General features: G+C 33.7%; 1 protein-coding gene and 1 pseudogene across 1 annotated transcript in view; one reads left to right on the plus strand and one right to left on the minus strand.

The window, feature by feature from the left end:
- The window catches only part of FOXP2 (forkhead box P2), a 518,125-nt gene that overhangs the window by 461,837 nt on the left and 33,689 nt on the right, over positions 1 to 22,599 (minus strand). The gene's annotated exons all lie outside the window — the stretch shown is intronic.
- Positions 3,024 to 3,143, plus strand: LOC120601322 (uncharacterized; annotated as a pseudogene).

Below are 22,599 nucleotides of genomic sequence, written 5' to 3' on the forward strand. Positions count from 1 at the left end.
AGGGGAAGGAATCAGAGATATTGTTTTAGGGTGCATCATTCATCAAAGAAATTTTATTTTCACATCTTGAAAATGAAATTTTGGCAGCATATTTGCAATAAATTCAAACATTATAAAGGTAAACTTTGAGAATGCTAATTGCTAATATGACACTATGATATAAATTTGGCATGTAAGGAAAAATGATAATGACTGCCATTGCTGTGTGACAGGTAGGAAAAACAATAGTCATGTGTTATTTGTCATTGAACTGAAACAGCATCATCATCACCAAAGTCATAGAATCTTGAACCTAGAAAGGATTTTAAAGGTCATCCAGCCCAACATCAAGCTCAATAGATGGTCTCTAGCCTCTGCCTAACCATTTCTAATCATTACTTGTAGTAGCCAGTTATACAGTTAAATAATCTTAACAGTGAAAAGGTTCCTAAATCCAGCAAAAATCTGCTGGATTTAAAACTTCTCCTTGAATGAATACTCAAAATTTACATAAAATACATCTGCTCCTTAAGAGGAATGCTATAAAAAAAAAAATGGCACTGGACATGGCATCTGAGGATTTGGATTTGTATCACAAACAAGCCACTTGTTAGTTTATTCTTGGTCGAATTATTTAACCTCTGAGCTTTATACATATATAAGATAGGTTTGTTATAGTAATCAAAAAGGTAATATATGTGATAGGGTTTTGCAAACTATAAAATGCTAAAAGGTAATATTTTTCATTTTGACAGCCTCTGTACATTGAACACAGTCACTGTTTATCATTCATCTTCTCCAGATGCAACCAAAGTTATCTTCTGTAGTGTGATACGGTTTTTTGCAGAGGGTAAGGCACACCTAATCTATTTGGGCCAATATACTCATTTAAATCTTCTATTTTTAGAAGCAAAGGCAAACTATGAAAGAAATACAAACCTTAAGAGAATTTACTCATAGTGCTTATTAGTATTACTATGATAAATGCCTTTTAAAGTAACACTAGAAAACATAATTTTAATGGTAAAATTTGGGAGATATTTTGGAACATGGTTTGATTTCTACATCAGAGTTGGAAGTGGGCTTTTCAAAAATAATATTTTTAATTTTTCTTTCAGAATGCTATGTACTCAAGGATATTTTACAATTATATTTACTTTCACCTTTCATAATAGCAATACTTGCCTAACATATTTTATTATAATTTTTATTTTATTTACTTTTCTATTACAGCTGACATTCAATATTATTTTATATTAGTTTCAGCATAGTGGTCAGTCATTTATGTAATTTATGAAGTAATCCTCCCAATATGTCTAGTACCTACCTGGCATCATACATTGTTATTACAATATTATTGACTATATTCCCCAAGCTGTACCTTATGTCTCCATCACTATTTCGTGACTGCTAATTTGTACTTCTTAATCACTTCACCTTTTCACCTAGTCCTCAAACCCTCCTTGCATTTTGCAGCCATCGGTTTGTTTTCTACATCTATGATTTTGCTTGCTTTTATTTCCTTTTGTATATTCCACATATGAGTTATATCATATGCTTTTGTCTTCCTTTGTCTGAATTATTTCACTTAGTGTAATACTCTCTAGGTCCATGAACGTTGTCACAAATGGTAAGATTTCATTTTTTATGGTCAAGTAATATTCCATTACATATATATAACACATCTTTAACCAACTGTATATTGATGGACACTTAGGTTGCTTCCATATCTTGGCTACTGTAAATAGTGCTGCAGTAAATATGGGGATGCATTTCTTTTTTCAAAATAGTATGTTGAAATTCTGCAAATAAACACCCAGATGTGAAATTGATTGGTCAAAAAGAAGTTCTATTTTTAATTTTTTGAGGAGCTTTCATGTTATTTTCCATAGTGTCTGCACCAATTCGCAATCGCATCACCAGTGCATAAGGGTTCCCTTTTCTCTACCCTCTGGCCAACATTTGCTGTTTTTTGATTTACTGATGATAGCCATTCCGAAAGGTATGAGGTGATATCCCATTGTGGTTTTAATTCGCGTATATCTGCTAGTTAAATATGAAAAGTGAACATCTTTTCATATGTTGGCCATATATATGCCCTCTTTGGAGAAATGTCTATTCAGGTCCTCTGCCCACTTTTTAATTGGAGTATTTGGGGGATTTTTGGTACCGAGTTGTATATTCTTTATAAATTATGGCTATTAATCCCTTATTAGATATATCACTGGTGAATATCTTCTGCCATTCAATAGATTGTCTTTGTTTTGTTGATTGTTTCCTTTGCTGTGCAAAAGCTTTTTCATTTGAATGTGGTCCCATTAATTACGACTACATCATTTTTTTTTCCTTTTTTTCCCCCTTGGTGAGGAGATACATCAGAAAAATTATCAACTAAGAGCAATGTCAGACAACTTACTGCCTACACTTTCTTCTAGGAGAATTATGGTTTCAGTTCTTAAAATATTTAAGTCTTTAATCCATTTTGAGTTTATTCATGTATATGGAGTAAGAAGATGGTCCAGTTTCATTTTTTGGCTTGTATCTCTCATTTTCCCAATGCCATTTGTTGAATAAACTGCCTTTACCCCATTGTATTTTCTTGACCTTTTTGTTATAGATTTAATGACCATATAGGCATGGGTTTATTTCAGACTCTCTATTCTGTTCCACTGATCTAGGTGTCTGTTTTCATGTCAGTACCATGCTGGCATAATTACTATAGCATTGTATATAGTTTGCTATCAGGTAGCATGATACCTCCAACTGTGTTCTTTCTCTAGATTGCCCTATTTGGGGTATTTTATGGTTCCATATAAATTTTATGATTATTTGTGCTAGTTCTACAAAAAATGTCATTGGTATTTTGATGGAAATTGCATTAAATCTATAGATTGCTATGGGTAGTATAGATATTTTAATGATCTTAATTTGCCCTATTCATAAGCATGGTATATGTTTCCATTTATTTGTATCTTCTTCAATTTCTTTCTCAATGTCTTAAAATTTTCCAAGTATTTTACTTCCTTGGTTAAATTTATTCCTGGGTCTATGGCCATGCTACCCTAAACAAACCCAATCACATTCTGATCTTGGAAGCTAAGCAAGGTCGGGCCTGGTTAGTACGTGGATGGGAGACCACCTAGGAAGACCAGATGCTGTAGGCGAAAAAAATAAGTAAATAAAAGGGACTGTAAGCTGACAAGGTCCTTGCAATCTGTGAGGTCAACCAAGGGTTGCCTCGCCTAAAAGAAAAATAATTTAAAAAATTAAAAAAAATTATTCCTAGGTATTTTTTTGATGAAACTGTAACTGAGATTGTTTTCTTAATTTCTCTTTCTGAAAACTCATTATTGGTGTATAAAAGTGAAGCAAAATTATGAACATTAATTTTGTATCTTGCCACTTTAATAAATTCATTTATCAGGTTTAAGTTTTTATTTGGTGGAATCTTTGGGGTTTTCTATATATAGTATCATGTCATCTCACCTACAATTAATAAGTTTTACTTCTTTCTTTGCAATTTGGATGCCTTTTACTTTTTCTTGTCTGATTGCTATGGCTAGGACTTCCAATACTGTGCTGAATAAAAGCGGTGAAAGTGGACCTCCTTGTCTGGCCCCTGATCTTAAGGGAAACACTTTTAGCTTTTCACCTTTGAGTATAATGTCAGCTGTGAGTTTGTCATATACAGCCTTTATTATGTTGAGGTATGTTCCCTCTATTTCCACTTTGCTGAGAGTTTTTATCATAAATAGATGCTGCATTTTGTCACTTTTTCTGCATCTATTGATATGATCATATGGTTTTAATCATTTGATTTGTTAATGTAGTATATCACATCAATTGATTTGCAGATATTGAACCAATTGCATCCCCGGAATAAATCCCACTTGATCAAGGTGTATGATCTTTTTAAAATATTGCTGAATTTGATTTGGTAATATTTTGTTGAAGATTTCTGCATCAGTGTTCATAAAGGATATTGGCCTATAATTTTTTTTTGTAATGCCTTTGTCTGATTTTGAAATCAGGATAATGGTGGTCTCATAAAATGAGCTAGGGAGCCTTCACTCCTCTTGTATTATTTGGAATTTGAGAACGATGGGTATTAATTCTCCTTTGAATGTTTGGTAAAACTCACCTGTGAAGCCATTCAGTCCGGGCCTTTTGTTTATTGGGAATCTTTTTATGACTTATTCGATTTCATTAGTAGTGATCAATTCAGATTTTCTGATTTTCTTAATTCGGTCTTTAAAAAATGTATGTTTCTAGGAATTTAACCATGTCTTCCAGATTGCCCAATTTGTTGACATATAATTGTTCATAGTATTTTCTTATAATCTTTTGTATTTCCATTATGTCAGTTGTCACTTCTCTTTCATTTCTGATTTTATTTGAATCCTCTCTTTTTAAAAAAAGTCTGGTTAAATGTTTATCAATTTTGTTTTTATTTTCAAAGGACGAGCTTTTCGTTTCATCTTCTGTATTGTTTCTTTAGACTCTATTTCACTTCTTTCTTCTCTGATCTTCTTTATTTCCTTTCTTTTACTCACTTTAGGCTTTGTTTACAGTTCTTTTTCTACTTCCTGTAGGTATAAGCATAGATTGCTGATTTGAGATTGTTCCTGTTTCTTGAGATAGGCTTGTATTGCTATAAATTTCCTTCTCAAAACTGTTGTCACCGTATCCCACAGATTTGAGAATGTTTTTATTTTCATTTGTCTCAAGATCTTTTATTGATCTCATTTTAAACCTATTTATTATTTAACAGCATGTTATTTATAGCCTCCATATACTTGTCTTTCAGTTTCCTTCTTGTCATTATTTCTAGTTTCATATCATTGATGTCGAAGAAAAAGCTTGATATAATTTAAATCTTAATTTTATTAAGACTTATTTTGTGGCATAATATGTGGTCTATCTCGAAAAATGTTCCACGTGCACTTGAAAAAATGTATATTCTGCAGCTTTGAGGTGAAATCTAAAAACATTTATATAAAAATATCTATATAAAAATATCTATTAAATTCATTTGGTCTAGTGCATCGAGATCTTATTTGCTTGTTGACTTTGTGTCTGAAAGATCTGTCCATTGGTGTCAATGGTGTGTTAAATTCACCTACTATGACTGTTATATTGTCTTCTCTCCCTTTATGTCGGTCAATATTTGCTATGTTGGGTGCATACATGTTTACTAGGGTTATATCCTCTTGTTAGATTGATCCCTTTATCATTATGTAATGTCCTTGTCTCTTATTATAGCTTTTGTTTTAAAGTCCAGTCTGATTATAGGTATTGCTTCCCCAGCATTTTTTTTTTTTTCATTTCTATTTGCATGAAATATCTTTTTCCATCCCTTTACTTTCATTTCTGGCTGGTTCATTTTTATGGTTTCCATGTTATTTTTTATGCTTACTATCTCTTTGTTGAATTCTCACTGAGATCATCTATTCTTCCCCTTTCAATCTGAAGTGGGTCTCTTGTACACAGCATATATATATATGTACGTATATGTATATGTATATATATATGTATATATAGTTTTCTTATCCATTCAGCTATCCTATGTCTTCTGATTGGAGCATTTACAGTTAGAGTGATTATTGATAGGTACATAGTTATTGCCATTTTGTTATTCATACTTATGTTCTTTTTTTCCTTTTCTTAAAAAATTTCATTTAACATTTCTTTTAATACTGGCTTGGTAGTAACAAATTCTTTTAGCTTTTTCTTGTCTGGGAAGCTCTTTCTCTTTCAGTTTTGAATAACAGCTTTTCTTGGTAGTCTTGGTTATAGGTCCTTAATTTCCATCATTTTGAATATTTCGTGCCAATCCCCCTGGCCTGCAAAGTTTCTGTTGAGAAGTCAGCTGACATTCTTATAAGAGCTCCCTTGTTAGTAACTAAGTGCCTTTATCTTGCTACTTTTAGAACTCTTTGTCTTTAACATTTGCCATTTTAATTATGATGTGTCTTGGTGTGGGCCTTTTTGAGTTCACCTTTTTTGGGGACTCTCTGTGCTTCCCGGATTTGTATGTCTATTTCCTTTGCCAAGTTAGGAAAGTTTTCAGTCATTATTTCTACAAATAGGTTCTCGATCCCTTGTTCTTTCTAATCTTCTGGTATTCTGTGACGTGAATGTTGTTACACTTGAAATTGTCCCAGAGGTCCCTTAAACTATTCCTATTTTTTAAAATTCCTTTTGTTATTGTTGTTGTTCCAAATAAATGTTTTCTGCTATCTTGTCTTCCAAATCAGTGATTCAGTCATCTGCTTCATTTTATCTGCTGTTGATTCCTTCTAGTGCATTGTTCATTTTAGATGTTGTATTATTCATTTCTGACAGGTTCTTTTTTATGGGTTTTATGTCTCTTTTAATGCTTATTATCTCTTTGTTAAAGTTCTCACTGAAATTATTTATTCTTCCCCAAAGTTCATTGAGTATTCTTATAACCAGTGTTTTGAACTCTGTATCTGGTAGGTTGCTTCCCTCTATTTCATTTAGTTCTTTTTCTGGATTTTTCTCCAGTTCTTTCATTTGTGACATGTTTCTTTCTTTCCTCATTTTGGCTGCCTGTGTTCATTTCTATATATTAGGTTCATCTGCTACATCTCCCAGTCTTGGCCAGTGGCCTTATATAGTAGGTGCCCTGTGTGACCCAGTGCTGCAGTCTCCCTGATCACCTGCACTGTGTGCTCCAGAAGTGTTCCTTGTGTGAGTTGTGTGTGCCCTTCTGTTGTAATTGAGTTCTGACTGCTGTTGGCATATCAGTTGGTAGGACTGGCTCTCAGTTTGACTGGCTATGAGGATTGATCATGACCACAGCATATGTGTTACTGTGTGGGAGCTGGCACCATGGAGCAAGATTTGCCCTAGTGTAATCTAGTGGCTTCCAAAACCACCTTTTGGTTGTGCCACGTATGGGGCTAACTGGGTAGTATTCTTTTGTGGTGTGAAGCTGGTTCTGGGGCCTCTTGGGAGAGTCTCCCATGCAGTCTAAGTTCAGCCACCACCTGTGGCTGGCCCAGGGATCTAATAGGAGGTATAAAGCTGAGGTTGGTCACTGCTTGTGCTGACCCTGGAGGCTCATGGAAGAGGCCACACTGAGAACCAAGGCTGGCTGCCACCAGTACCATGCCTAGGAAAGTTCAGCAAAATGCCCAAGGCACCTTGAAGCCTGATGCCACCTTCTGACTGCCCATAAGGCTCAGCCGCTGAAATAACCTTGGACGGTATGTGAGTTAGGTGAGTCTACGTCCCAGATAGTCACGAGGGTGGGGCAGGTGTTATTCGCCAGGTTAATGCAGATCCAAGTTTGGTGCCAGTACTGAACCTAGGGCCCCTTAAAAATGTCTCAGAGCACATTGAGGCCAGCATCACCTGTCTTGGCCCTGCAGATCCCCAAGAGTTGTCCAATATAGACTGCAGCACAGGTTAGGGCTGGTTTCCCGCCACCAGAAGTGCTCCTGGCAGCGCCCACTATTTGCTACTGAAAGAGTCTCCTGTGGTGCACAAGTTGGGTAGAGCGGGGTCCCAGGGAGTCATCAAAGTGGAGTGAGCAGAGATCACTAGGCCATTACAGTTTTAGGTTTGGCCGTACAGAGGGAAGGCTCAACACAGGCAAGATGGCACCATTCTATAGGCTAGAAGGGAGAACTCAACACAAGGACAGTGACAGCTGTCCCTCCAGCCCTCGACCTGAAGCCACCCACCTCAGTCTTTTCCTGTATGTCTCTGGCACCTCCCAAGTCATTCTCCCTCCACTAAAGCCGAGAGTTGAGTGCCTGTCAGTGAGTGAGTCTGTGTGCAGGCCCTTTAAGAGTAACTCTGGGTTTCCAGCAGCCTTCTGTCTCATCTCCATGGATGAAATCTCCACTGATTTTCATAGACAGATATTGTGGGGACTCCTTTTCCCAGCACTGGCACCCTGGGCTAGGGAGCCCAGCATGGAGCTGGGACCCCATACTCCCCCTGGAGGATGTTTGCAGTCAAAATATCCCTCCCAATGCTCAACACATGGGTACAGTGCCAACATATTTCAAATCTCCGGCCCTCCTACCAGTCTTGATGGGGCCTCTACTTTATATCCTTAGTTATAGGAGTTACATTCAGCTAGTCTTGAGATGGTTCTCTAGGTCGTTTTACAATTTAGTTGTAATTTTAATGTGGTTATGGGAGGAGGCAAGCACACTGTTAATCTACTTCATCATTTCTCCCGGAACTCCCACCTAATATTTCACCTTATGCATGATTTATTAATCAACATGGAGAAAGGAAGGGAGGGACACACCATTTGTTGAAACCCAACCTTGAGTTAGAAGAGATTTCTAAGTTAACATAAATGACATAATACCATATAAATTTTTTTATTTAGTAGCTTTTTCAATTACAGTTGGCATACAATATTATATTAGTTTCATGTGTACATATAGTGATTAGACATTTATATAACTTACAAAGTGATCACCCCAATAAATCTAGTACCCATCTGGCACCACTTATTACAATATTACTGACTATATTCCTTATGCTATCCTTTACCTCCCCATGACTATTTTGTAACTACGAATTTAATATCATATACAATTTAAGTTCTTAATTTTCCGGACTTTTCTACTTGAAGTGGACCTTCTGGAAATTATTCTAAATAATTTTATTTATTTATTATTCTAAATGTTCCTGGATGCTTGAAATTTCATCCAATCCTCTTTTGAAATTTACTGCTTATATATTTTAAGTTCTAATGATTCTTTGGAATTTATCATAACAATGAGGAAATTGATATTTATCTACTTACAATATTGTTTCTGAAATATGTGTTTCCTAAGCTTAAAACTGCCAACCAAAAATAGAAGAATCTGATTTTTTTAAAAGATTTTGTAAAACATAAATTTTCTAAATCATTAGTTGGAAAAACTCCAGTTTGAGGTATTCTTTTGGGAAATGACACTTTTTTTGAGAGGCTCTCTAAAGAGATCTTTATAAAGCTCTATTTTCCTGTTGTTATATAGTGTTTTACTTTTCACAGCTCTCCACAATTAATGATGGAAAATCATGTAATGGTATTGGGGTAAATGCTTCTTCCATATTCATGCCATGTCCTATGTTTATAGGGAGATTACTCACATAAACTCTTTGAGTTCTTGGTCTTCTTTCAGTGCCTTACTACCTCCTGCCAGTGAAGGATGAGTAAATCATCTTATTGATAAATATGGGCCTCTCTTTTCTTTCTAATTCAGAACCTAGGTGAGGAAGAAGACTGACTGCTGGGACACTTAAGAGATAATCTCCATCCAGAATAATAAAATTATGTAACGAGAGTGGTCAACAGCGAACTTTAAAACAGTTTAAGAAATTGTAATGTTATTTGTCTTCTTTATAATCCAGGTTTCAGCATAAATATTTTAGTAAAAATCTTACACAACTTGGTGTGGAAACTAAGTATACTTGGGGAAAACACAACATTGCATATCATAGAACAGAGTGTTGAAATATATCATATGTCGCAAATACATATAGGTATGCCAAGATGATGATTCCTTCTGTCCTCAGGGTTGCTAAAGGAGCCTGGGGCAACCAGAATTCTCAGGCCAATCACCTTCAGCAACAAGTTAACCCTAGATGTTCTCCAAATACCATCACTTTCTTTGTGTGTCATGGCATGAATGAAGTTAAAAGAGATACTACCACAGAAGTAGTAGATGAATAAAAAAAGTGATCTATGACAGCTTAGTTACTTGCCTGTAGAATGGCACATCTGTGGGAAGGATGTAATGGCTATAGATATAAAATTATGGACTACTTTACTGTGGGGTAAATTATAGAATTTTAATATAGTTCACAAAAAAAGAAAAGAAAAGAAAAGAAAAATACTCTGGCAATTTTCCTGTGTTCCAAAATTGATGTCTCAATAGACCCTCAGGACTCAGTATTTGGATATCAAGAAACTAGATTGTGAGGCACCCTCGAAACTCAAGCCAAAAGCAAATAGTTCACCTCAATTGACAGAACACATTTTTGGGGGGCAGATATTTGTCCTTACGTATTAGCATCACCTCTACTTCAATTGCAATTATGTAAATATAAAATGTTTTTATAAAAATAACACTGAGCTCATTGCCAGTGGGGCTCTAGAAAACTAAGACCTGTTGGGAACCAACTTTATATGATTTCTATGTGGAAGAAAAGCACGATGGAAGTCTGAAGGATTACATCTTTGGAGCTTTTCATACATAAAGTTGTCATACAAGCTTGATTTAATATTCTAAAGTCACTTTATCTGTTATTTGAAGATTACAAAGCCAACAAAATCCAAACACTATTATAAGAATAGAGGGGTTAAAGAAAAAGAGAAAAATACTCTAAAATACTGTAATGCAACAGTGATGTTAAATAATGGCTATTTTGCCGAGGTATATTGCCCAGCCACTAAAAAAACTAATGAGTTGGGGACTCCAGCAATTTGTAGAATAATTTCAGTATACCTGACATAAAAAAGGATTAAAAACTATAAGGAAAATGAGCACAAAATAAATCATGTGTAATAATCAAAAGATATAAACTTTCTAGTTTAATTTAATATACATAAAAGAAATCTTAGTGTTTTATACCCTACATACCTCAGCTTCCCCCTAAGTAATCATTCTCAGTAAAGCCTAATAGTTAAGAAGATCTAGAGCCTAGGTATTAATAATCTTGGGCAAGTCACTTAACTTTTCATTTCTTCAGTTCTGATATGAGAATAACAATACCTACCTAAGAGATGTTTTAAAAAATTAAGTAAGATATGTAAAGTATTTAAATGAATGACTGGCTTATAGTAAGTTCTAAAGAGTGTTAGCTATTTTTGTTATTCAATACTACCACAAGTCTGTACCTCCCAATCTCACCACCACCATACTCAGTTTAGCTACACTAAGCCTACAGATGCATAACTGCTAACATTAACTTTTAAAACATTATCAGAAGTCCATGTTTTTGTTCATATTGCCTTAGAGTTTACCCCATGTACATTTCCTGTCCCAGGATCCCATCCAGGATACCATATTACATTTTGTCTCCTTAGGCTCACTCCTTTTGGCTATAATGGTTTCTCATACTTTGTGTTTGATGACTTTAACTGTTTTGAGGAGTACTGATCAGGTATTTTGTGCAATGTCCCTCAACTGGGATCTGTCCAATGTTTAGATGATAAGATTGAGGGTTATGGATTTGGGGGGAAGAAGGCCACAGAGGTAAATTGCCATTTTCATCACATTATATCAAGTATACATACTATACAAATAGATCGCTGTTGATGTTGACCTTAATGATCTGGCTGAAGAAGGGTTTGTTAGGTTTCTTTAATGTAAACTTCATCTTTTTCCCTCTTTCCATGACATACTCTTCAGAAGAAAGTCATCATGTACAGCCCACAGATAAAGAATGAAGAGTTATGTTCCACCACCTTGAGGATGAAGATTCTACATAAATTGTTTGGAATTCTTCTGTACAGAAAATGTCTGTTTTCCCACTTATTTATTCAATCATTTATATATGTATGGTACGGACTCATTGATACTTATTTTATATATTGTGCTTTTATTTGAATAATTCCTTATTTTCTGGCATTACAAGAGCATCAGGTTCATCTGTATTCCCTGCCTCAGTCCACGAAAAAGCCCCATTTCTCCTATGATCCCTGGTTCTTTTACTGGAGAATGACATTAGAAACCAAGATAGGGCAATAAGTATTATTTTCTTTGCTTTTAGTCCTTCTTAGGTGACAGCAAGGAAATAAGTTTGTGTATATTAACCAATGTATATACACATAACGATAAATATTTCTATATGTAACCATCTGTATCTACATTAAGCTAAAGTTTTTATTAAGCTAAGTTTACAGTTGATGTTTCCAACTCTAATCCATTACCACATGGGTCATTTTAGCCTCCTCCCCTTGCTTACATATAAACTCTAAGATAAACTTTTGATTAACACCTTGTCCCATTAAAATATTTGATAAATAAGACATCTTCTCATTAAAACTTCTTTAACTTCTCCATGTGATCCTCAACTTTTATAACTAAATTTCAGCCAGGATACAATTTAAATAGAGTTAAATAAAATTCAAAAAGTTTACAATGTAATGTGTCCAGGAGTGACACCAAAAACACCTATCTTTGTGAGCACTTCATGAACATACTGAAAATATGTCTCACTAATCTCATCTACAATTAAGCAAATACTAGAGCCTAAAAGTTTACTTCCTCATAATTCTTGGCAAAGAGAGCCCAAAATGTATCCTCTGATAAACGAGTAAGCCAAAGAAACCAATATTCTCTAAATTTGAATGTTACTTTGTCATTTGTTTATAGATTTACTTTACAAAAATGAATTAATCTAATATTTGTTAAATATGCCTTAAATTATCTTAATATCTATTTTTCCCTTAAAACTTATACATAAGGTCTTCTAATAGGACAGAAATATCCTTATAACAAATGGAGACATGAGTATCAAATAATTTGATTTTTTACAAGAGTACTAAATAATTCAAGCTGTTATTTTATTAATTTTTATAATAAATCATGATACATCTTAATGAAATGCAAACTCAAAAGCTCATTAAGATTTTCAAGAACTATTTTATTTTAAAACCAAGAATTTAAAATTTATAAATGAGGTTCATATCCCTCAGCATTTTCAGAGAACATTAGTCGATTGTTCAAATTTTTAACGGTGTAGCTGTATACAATCTTTGAAGAATTACAGTTATTTCTGATTCACTAAGGAATATACCAGCTCATTACTGTTGGTGTTACTGTAATAGAAAATATGTCTAAAGACAATAGTGTCTAGCCTCTACTGTATAATAAAGATGCAGCCAAATTAGACTGCATAAATAATTCATAACAATAGGTTTCATGTTATTTCTAGTGCTACTTTTAAATTTTCTTTTTTTTCTGATGACTAGCTTACATCTATTTACTTAAATGTCCTTACAATTCTTGGAAGACAATCTGGGGCCCACTTTCTCAAAAAGGAAAACTATATCCTCAAAAAGCCATTGCCAGTTTTTAGAAGCAATAGAATTTAGTCTTGAAAATTTTTTATTTAAAAAGCTAACTTTTATTATATAACTATAATCCTTTATTTTTACTATATAAAATATTTTATTAACATTTACTAAGTAAATATAATCAAAATTTTTATTCAAACTGTCGGTTTATGAAATTCTGAATTCTGAAAACAAAATGAAGCTAAAAATTGAGACTATTAAGTGAATAAATTCAAGCTAGCAAATCTTAAATGGCAAAGTACAGTTCTCCAATACAGTAAGCTAGTACTGACATCAGTACTTACTAGAAGTTCTTCAGAAATTAAAAAACACAAGATAAAATGGAAGTTACTATTCTAGGACATTGAGAGTGGAAGACAGATGGAAGTATTAAGAATGTCGCATGTGTAATACATTGGTTAAGGTACACAGTCACAGAAACCTTAACCTATAACAGCAATGAGAGAATATCAAGGGCCACATACCAGCCAAACCTTGATGTTCCAGTTTCTTATGTCACTCTTGAATTGTGTTATATCATTGATAGGTGTATCTTGTTTAGAGTTTTAATTGAAAAAAGAAGGGGGAGTGGGTATTTGGTGTATGAAAGATTTTCAAGTAAAATTTTGTAAAAACTCATAATTAGCTATAAAATTCCTTAAATACATACAATGGCATACCTTTTCTCTAATTGTCAGTGATTTAAACAGAGAATAAAAAGTTGACACTATACTTCATAAATGTTATGTGGAACATAGCACAACAAATCTATGGGTACTACCAGCATTTTATAAGTGGAATAACATAGATTTTGCAGAAAATCAACTTTTTCAAATCAGAGACAGATTTAAAAGGTCACACATTTCTCTTTGATTTAATATATAATACCACTTGGGTCACTGAATCTACTGTTTTATATTTTTAAATATCAAATGTACTCTCAATTTATATTTGCCAGCAAGCTTTATATATTAGATTATCTATAAATATCTCTTACATATTTTTCATCAAAGTAAATTTTTTCCTCTAGCTTGAGAATTTACTTTTAGAAAATGAAAGTGTAAAAGAAGTTGAGCAGATAGTGAATACATATTCTAAAACTTATACTATTCATAATAACAAAGAAAAAATCCATAGCATACCTTGCATAGCCAACAGCAGTGAAAATAGCATTATGTTTTGTTATTCATGTTCCACTCAGATTTTCCATGTCTTTTTAAAAAATGTGCCTTTACCTACAAACTAGACTTTAGTTCCATCTTGAAAAAAAAAAAAATGACGCTAAAGATCAGAAACACAAGATTAAAATGCTTTTATCAAACTTAAATTTCCAGTTGTTCATCTAATTAGCAGCAAAGTTAAATGTAACCTGTTTCTGTGAAAATTAGTAAAATATGTATCCATTGCTAGAAAGATTAGAAATTGGTATAAATTTTCTGGAAAGAAATTTGGCATTGTTCTGAATGTTGTATTCCATAATTCTACTTCTAGAAATAAACTCTAATAAAATATTCAAAAACTGGACAGAAATATATGCACAAAAACTGTTAACAGCTTTAGTTATAATCATGAAGAACTGAAAGCAATCTAACATTATGGAGAGAATCAAGAAACTGTGGTGTACACTTATTTTATATATGGTGTATGTTCATATGATGGTCATTAAATAGAGTTTTATTTGAGATCAGAAAATGTTTACAATAAGTTTAAAAAAAAAACAACATAGAAAGGATATGGTATAGGAGACAAGACTTCTAGAACAGTAGTATGAGACTAGGAGAAACCTCTTACTAAGAGAGACATTTATTAAGCTGGTCAAAATTAGCGAAGACAATTGTTCAAAGTCCTTAGTGAGTCATCAAAACACATGTAACAACAGGGAAGCTCGTATTCAACAAAACCCATGAAACTCAGTAAGAACAGTCGAAGATTTTCACTCTCCAGTCGAGGACTGCATCCATCCTCCACAGCTCTATATTTCGAAAGAGCTAGCAGCCAAATACAGTGCACACCTTCCTCAGCTTCTGGATAGATTTAGAAAACAGTGGATATTGGCGATCTCGTTTTCCACAGCTCTCTGCTGCAAAAACTCTACACCAATGGTGTGGTAGTAGCTGGGTGGGGGTGCCTGTACGCATATCATCAATTCCCTCTAAGTAGGTAAGATTTGAGAGGGACAGTAGTAATGAGGTCAGTTCCCCAACCCTATCCTCTGTACTGCAGGAGAGTGGCTTCAGGGTTCTCAGCAGCTGAGTGGCAGCTCCCAAAATAGTTGTAAAAACTTTTCTCATTTCTGAGAAGCTAACTAACAAGCTATTTCTCATCTCATAAGTGAAAAGAAGAGGGAAGGGACAAATGGCAAGAGATGGAGCTAGACAGAAAGAGGAAGATAAAGATTTTTGAAATTTCATACTAAAGAATATATTTTGTTTCTTAAAGATTAGAAGCCATAGAAAATGTCTAGCAAGGGGAATGGCATTATAAGATTTATTAAATGATTACTCTGGAAATAGAGTAAAAACTTGTTGAGAAAAGTGAGGATAGGGAGAAGGTAAAAAATCTGGCAGGAAGTCACTGAATTTATGAATTTGAGAAAAGACAGTAGATATAAAGAAGAGTAGAGACAAAAATATTCATTGTGTGATCAAAATATTTCCTAAGAGGTCTCCTGTAGAGAGAGAAGAGCACACTTTTAGTTACTCTGGAACCAGGCATAAACTGGGACTGGTCAGGGCACATTGTGAGGTACTCATTCTGCCAGAGCTTAAGTAAGAGAAGTCAGAGGTGCCTTCTTTTGGTAATCTTTTCCAGTCTCACAGTTTCACTAACACCTATATGCTAACTTACGAATATTTTTCTACAGTTCACTTCTCTGCTCCAGACACTAGGTTCTTATATTGAATTGTCTCCTTAATATCTATAATCAGATGTCTTAACATATCTCTCAAACATGTCCAAAATTGAATTTTGATGTTTTTCATCAAAACCTGTTCCCTCTACAGTCTTCCCCAACTTAGAAAAATAAATTATCACCCCATCAGTTTTCAGTTCAAAAATCTTGAATCAACCGTTACTCCTCTCTGCCTCAACCACATTCAATCAGTCATGTAGTCTTACTGGCTAAACCTTCAGATTATCCAGTATTTGATCACTTTTCATCACCTCATTATTACTACTCTTGGTCAAGCTACTACCATCTCATTTGGATTCTTGCAATAAATTCGTAACTGGTTTCATCCTTTTCTCCGCCTTCATCCCTACCTCTCTATCGAGGCTACTTTCGACACAGCAGCCAGAGTGATTTTAAGAGGTAAATAATATTGTGTTATTCACCTTTTCAATGACCTACAGTAGTCCACAAGGTCCTGTATTCTCTATCCCCCAGTTCCCAAATCTATCTGCTACTACTCTTTGTCCTTGCTTATTCTGCACTGGTTGCACTGGCCTGCTTATCATTTCTCAATACTGTTCCCTCTGCCTTAGCATGTTTTCTTTTCAGATAACACCATAGCTCTTTCCTTTGCCTCTATCAGATCTTTGCACAAATGTATCATCTTATTTAAAATCGCAAACCCCACCTACCTCCTGCCCCTCACCTCCCACACACAAACTCTCTTATTTTATTTTTCTCCCTGGCACTTAGCATCACCTCACATTCTCTATCTTTTACTGACTCATTTTATTGTTGACTTCTCCTCATAAGCCTACAGCTTACATAATAGAAGGAATTTTTGTGTTTTGTTTTCTGCCTAAGAAGAAAAAACAAAAGAATGATTGAATGAAAGAAGGGTTCAAGGATGTTTCCAAGCGTCTGGCTTATGCAACTGCATGAATGATGATGTCGAGACAAAGATCAAAGAAAAAAATTTTAAAAACCAGGATTATGTTCTTAAAACTAAATTAAGATAAAACCATATATTATTTTACAGACATATTGACTTTATTAATATTGATATATTTTAATAGGTAAGGAAAGCAAGGATAATTTGGGGTCATGGCAAGTGATGATTTAATACTAGTTTAACAAAGATAATGAAAATTTAAATATTTCCTTTTCTGAGAAAACATATGACAAAGCCTAACATCTATATAGTCATACTATCCAAGAAAATGTTCAAGCTTTATTATAAAAAGTAATGAGCTTATTTTCCACATATAAGTCATAAAAATATTTAACATGCCTTTACACCTAGTTCCACACTGAAGGTATAAGATAATGCTGACAAGTGACCACAGAGACAGTTACAGAAGAGGACAAGTTCAGTATCTCTGAGTAAATGATATCTATCCTCTATGTACAATTCGCACAGCTCTGGATAATTTTTCAATATAGTCTTCTTTATAAGAACATGTTTATGGATGCTTATTTCGAGAATCTCAAAGCAGGCAAGTTCTTAATGTGCTTCTATTTAAGAGTAAAGTCCTCAGTTTCAGGACCACCTTGGCAATTTTTGTTTGTGAACACAAAATTATTATTACCCTTTCTGCATATCTTTGGTAGCAAACTCTAGTGATGCAGTTAAAATATTCTAGGGAAGTGAGTGAGATAAGAGAATCACTAATATTGCCCTGAGGCTTTTTCCAAAGAGGTCACCTGTATGTTGTTTTCAAAGCATGCACATGCATGTGCATGCTCATACACATACCTTTTTTGGGGAGGGAGAGGGCAGGAGCATTAATGAAGAAGTTAAAATAAAGATGATTTCCATTTCTAAATGATCAAACAAAATAAAAATCTTCCCAAATTAGTTTGCATAATACTTGGTCTTAACAAAGTATAATCTGGAGAGTACTGAAGCAAATGGACTCTTCTATACTGATGGGATAATTAAAGTATAAGAGCTTCACGACTAGAAATTCTAATGCAGCTTTATCAAAACCAGTCCTCTACCTCAGCCTGACAGTCAACAACATATGATTTGGTAAACAATACTTTCATAGAGAATGAAAGTACCATCAAAGGCCAAAACTGTCAACACAAATTCCATTCTTACAAGAGAAAAAATTTGTAAACTGTTGATCACCTCTGTTGTTGTAACTAGCATGGTGGTTGTCAAGGAAACAGTTCTGTGAAGTTCACAGTGATGAAATATAAACACTTCCAGTTTAATTGTTATTACATTTAGCATACCAAAGTTTATTCATACTCAGTGTGCATTATGATAAAACGTAGTAGAAATATAGCTTATAATGATCTAGCATAACAATGCCAACATTTCCTTTTTAAAAATTAAATAAAAAATGAAATTCAATGGCAGTTTAAATTTTTCTCAGAAAAAATAAATCCTCAATTTTTCCTATACTTACTCTCATGTCTTTGTACTTTTTCTGTAGTATATTGATTTATAAAAATATTTTTGCATTTTTACTTTTATAGCTTATAATTTACCTACTTCACACACTAAAACAACATAAACTATGTTAAAATAAGACTCTCAGAATGGTAGAAATTTAAATTTTCTGTTAACTTTTTCATATAAAAAATATGCAATTAATCAGGAATTTTGTTTTATTTTGCAGTGACAAAATACTAGGAATGGTTTGCCCAGGAACTTTATTTTTCTTAATCTTATTTCCTAAAAAAAGAAAGAAGGGAAGAGAAAGGAAGGCAAGGGAAGGGAAAGGAAGGGATAGAGGGAGAGAGGGAAACAAACTACAGAAATACTGAGGAAAAACAACATTAAATACAGGTGTATAAAATAATATGTTCATAAAATCCCAACTAAATATATACATAAATAAATACATAAAATTAAACTGTGTGGAATTTTTAATAGCAAACCTTTCAGGTATATTCTAGAGAAAGATTTTCTAAAAATTTAAACATATACTTTAAGATTAAAAAATAATTTTTAAAAGTTTTTATTAAATGCCTAATATGTGCCCAAAAGCAAGATAATTGCTAAGTAGAATACGAGAAAGTAAGATAGTCTCTGCCTTGGCAAAGCTTAAATCCTAGTTAATGACAGAAAAGTGAAGGTATAAAAAGCAACCACAGAACAACACAAAGCAAAATACAGTTAGGGTTAAATTATGGAGTTCCGCCTACCGTAGTGCTAATCAGTAGAAGAGAATTAGACCAGCACAGGCTTCCTGGTTTTCACAGAAAAAGTAAGATGACATGACTTGCACTTTTACATTGTCAAATTAAAAGATACTTACTTGAAATGTTACAAAAACACACATCTTAGTAAAAGTGCAATTTTACTATAATTTTCACAAAATGCATTTTTTTAGTCGCAACTTACTTATTAGTCAAAATAAAGTCTGCCGTATGGCATTGACTCAAAGTTGTCCAGTGACTAACATACTGAATATCTGCAATATCACTTCAATATTCAATAATCAATATGTGTAATTATGGCAAAGATATACAAACAAGTTGATAGCAATTGTATTTCCAGGTCTCAATAAACGTAACACATACAAGATAATATTATCCTGGTTCACTAACAGTAATATATAGGGCTTGCAGTTCAAACCTTTGAATTTTAGCCTGAAATTTTCTATTAAGTACTTGTGTAAACTCTAATTCAATTAAGAATGCTGGGCTGTGTTATTCCTAAGGTAACTTCTTGCTCTATAATTCTAACATACTGTGTACTCAACTTTCTCCCTATCTTCCTGAATGAAAGCACAAATGACAGTGGAAGATGTGATATCTCCAACATAACCAAGTCAAAAACGAAACAAAACAAAACAAAAACCTTTTGCTCTATCAGCCCAACACCTAAGGTATTTCAGACAAAACAAGCACAGAGTGTTGTATGTCCTAATTATAAATGGAGAGGATGAAAAAGAACATAAGGCTAAAATTGCTATGAAGAAGGAAGCCATTTCAGAATACTACAATCTTTATAATATTATGATTTTATATTTGGTTGTTTAAAAATTCTGTATTTCCTCAGAGGACTTTTAACTGTTTTCATCATCAGAAAACATTTTATTGAATGCCTAATTGTATAAAGTGCTACATAAAAATATATACAGTCATGGTCCTTGAGTCCTTGAGGCTTTTTAAATTTAGGTCAAACAACACTAAAATGGACATGTTCAGGAACATACAGATAGGAGACTAAATATATTTAACTAACTGGAGTGTCTGACCCCAGACTGATGAGTAATTTGAGGGTAAAAAGAAACTTCCAGAATTAAACAGAAAATAATGTTTTAAAAATAAATTTAATAGAATATTTACATTGAAAATACAAGAAAGGCCAAGGCTACAAATCTGCTTCATAAACAAAGGAGGAATCATTTTAGGAGAAAGAAACTTTACAAGGGTCTATATAGTTGTAGTTTATATTAGGATAAGAGGTGGTAACCTGAAGTTGAATTCCCTGCTCCTATTGACTATATTTTGTTCATTTCAGGGTAATATTGGGCCGTGATCAACCACAAATGATTACGTTAACTAAAAGAAGAGAAATACATTGATTGGGAGTTGGAGAAAATTTCTTAGGTTTTGTTCCACATTAAAATTGAGGTACTTTACTGCTTCTGATGGTCAAAATATCCTTAAAATGTAAAGGGAATTAACGAGCAAAACAAAGCATGAGAGTTTACCACATTGTTTTCTGATTGTTATTCAGACCAATATAACCATTAATCCAGTGGTCTGTCTCTAATATTCCAACATATGCAGATACCAATGACATGCACCTGTTGATTTTCATTGCAACACTGGGTATAAATTTTATATTGTTACTATTTTGTTCCTCATATTTAACAAGAAATAACTCCATTTTATTTTCTTCTTTTACTTTTATTTTTTAGTACTGACTACAAACATATGCAGCTACTGTGATACATCAAATAAGGAATACAATGGAAAGGTGTAAGAAGAAAGATAGGAGAAATCGTGGTTTTAAATTCTTTTTAAATCACAATAAAGTTATAATTACAAATGGTCACATGACAGAGCATCTCTGAGCACAATCTCCAATTTCTATGCAGTTGAAGAAAGCAAGGAATATTTTAGATAAAATTCAAAAACTGAAAAAAAGATCTGTCTTTTGCATGTTCTACCTTGTTAGCAATCACTTTTTTCTATTTCATCAATCCAGTGCCTTCTTAAGTCTCTTTATAATCTCTGTATTTAAAAAAGGAAAAGCTCTGATATCATTTGAAATTTTTCATTGACAAGTAAAATTAACTGTTGATGAATTTCACTCTTGATTTTTCCATCTTTTATGTATCATTATAGATTAAGTCTATCCCACCAAAAAGAAATTTTAGGTATTATAGCAGTCAGACTCTAAGGAGGATCTCAATGATCTCCACCTTTTGGTATTTATGCCCTTATACAACCTCTTCCTCTTGAGTGTGGGAAAGACCTATGACTTGCTCTTAACAAAGTGGGTATAACAAAAGTGATGGGATACCATAACCATGATTATGCTAGGTAAGACTAACTCCTATCTTGCTGGCTGACTCTATTGACCTTCTCCTTGTTGACTTTAATATAACAGGCTTTCATAGGGAGAGACTACATGGCAAGAAACTGAAGCCAGCTTCTAGTCAACAGATAGCAAGAAACTGAGGGCCTTAGTCCAACAACCCATTAGAAATTGGGTCCTGCCAAAAAACACATTAGATTGGAAGTAGATTCTTTCCCAGTTGAATCTTCAGGTGAGACTTCAGCCCTGACACTGTGCTTGCAATCTAGAAATGACCTAGAGTACACAGCTAAGTGATGCCCAGATTCCTGACCCAAAGAAACTGTGAGATGATGACTGTGTAAGCCATTAAGTTTATGGTAATTTGTCAAGGCATAACAGGGAACTCATACAGGTGTCAACAAAAAAGTAAAGAGATTTTAGTAGAGAGAACTGACAGCATCTAAAAGATCTACATACAAGAGTAAACCAGAGGTTACTTTGGTATAATCATTTCAAGATGACATGGATAGGGATATATGACCAATCATGTCTTCTTCCACATAGTTTCTTATTCATCCAGGCTAATCCAGGCTAAACCAAGTACTGTCTAAATACTACACAGCTGCTAAAATGCCGAACTTAGGAGATTTCACTGCAAAATTATGTGTGTCCCTTCATTACCAGGTTACTTCAAAAATCTGTCCATTATTTCACCTCAGCACATGTCCATGTGTCACTATAAGAACTATGCAGGTTAATATATATAATTACTATTTAATAATGACTGCCAATAGTTTTAGTTGCTAAACCCAATACCTAAGTCAAAATAATATTCCAATAACATCATTTAAGGGAGGAAAAAATATAAAGCCTTCTATATTTTCATTTTATGAAAATTAAAGTATTTAAGAGGAGTACATGCTAATCTCACTGACTGCGCATTCACACACACAAATACACACATCTGTACAGATCACAAACATATACATAATTTCATTCTGAGAATTTTTGAATATTCACATAAATAAACCTATTAGGCTTGGATCCATTATTCAGGTCAGGTGTCATCTCTCCCATATTTTTTTTCTGAACTCAAATTAGAACATCCCCATAGACTGCTGATTATCTAAACTTAATTCATTTGGTCTTGAATTATACTTAGCTATTTACACATATATCTTCTCCACTGTATTTAAAGCT

The sequence above is a fragment of the Pteropus medius genome, unplaced genomic scaffold (genome assembly GCF_902729225.1).
Source record: "Pteropus medius unplaced genomic scaffold, Ma_sr-lr_union100, whole genome shotgun sequence".
Classification (NCBI taxonomy): Eukaryota; Metazoa; Chordata; class Mammalia; order Chiroptera; family Pteropodidae; genus Pteropus; species Pteropus medius.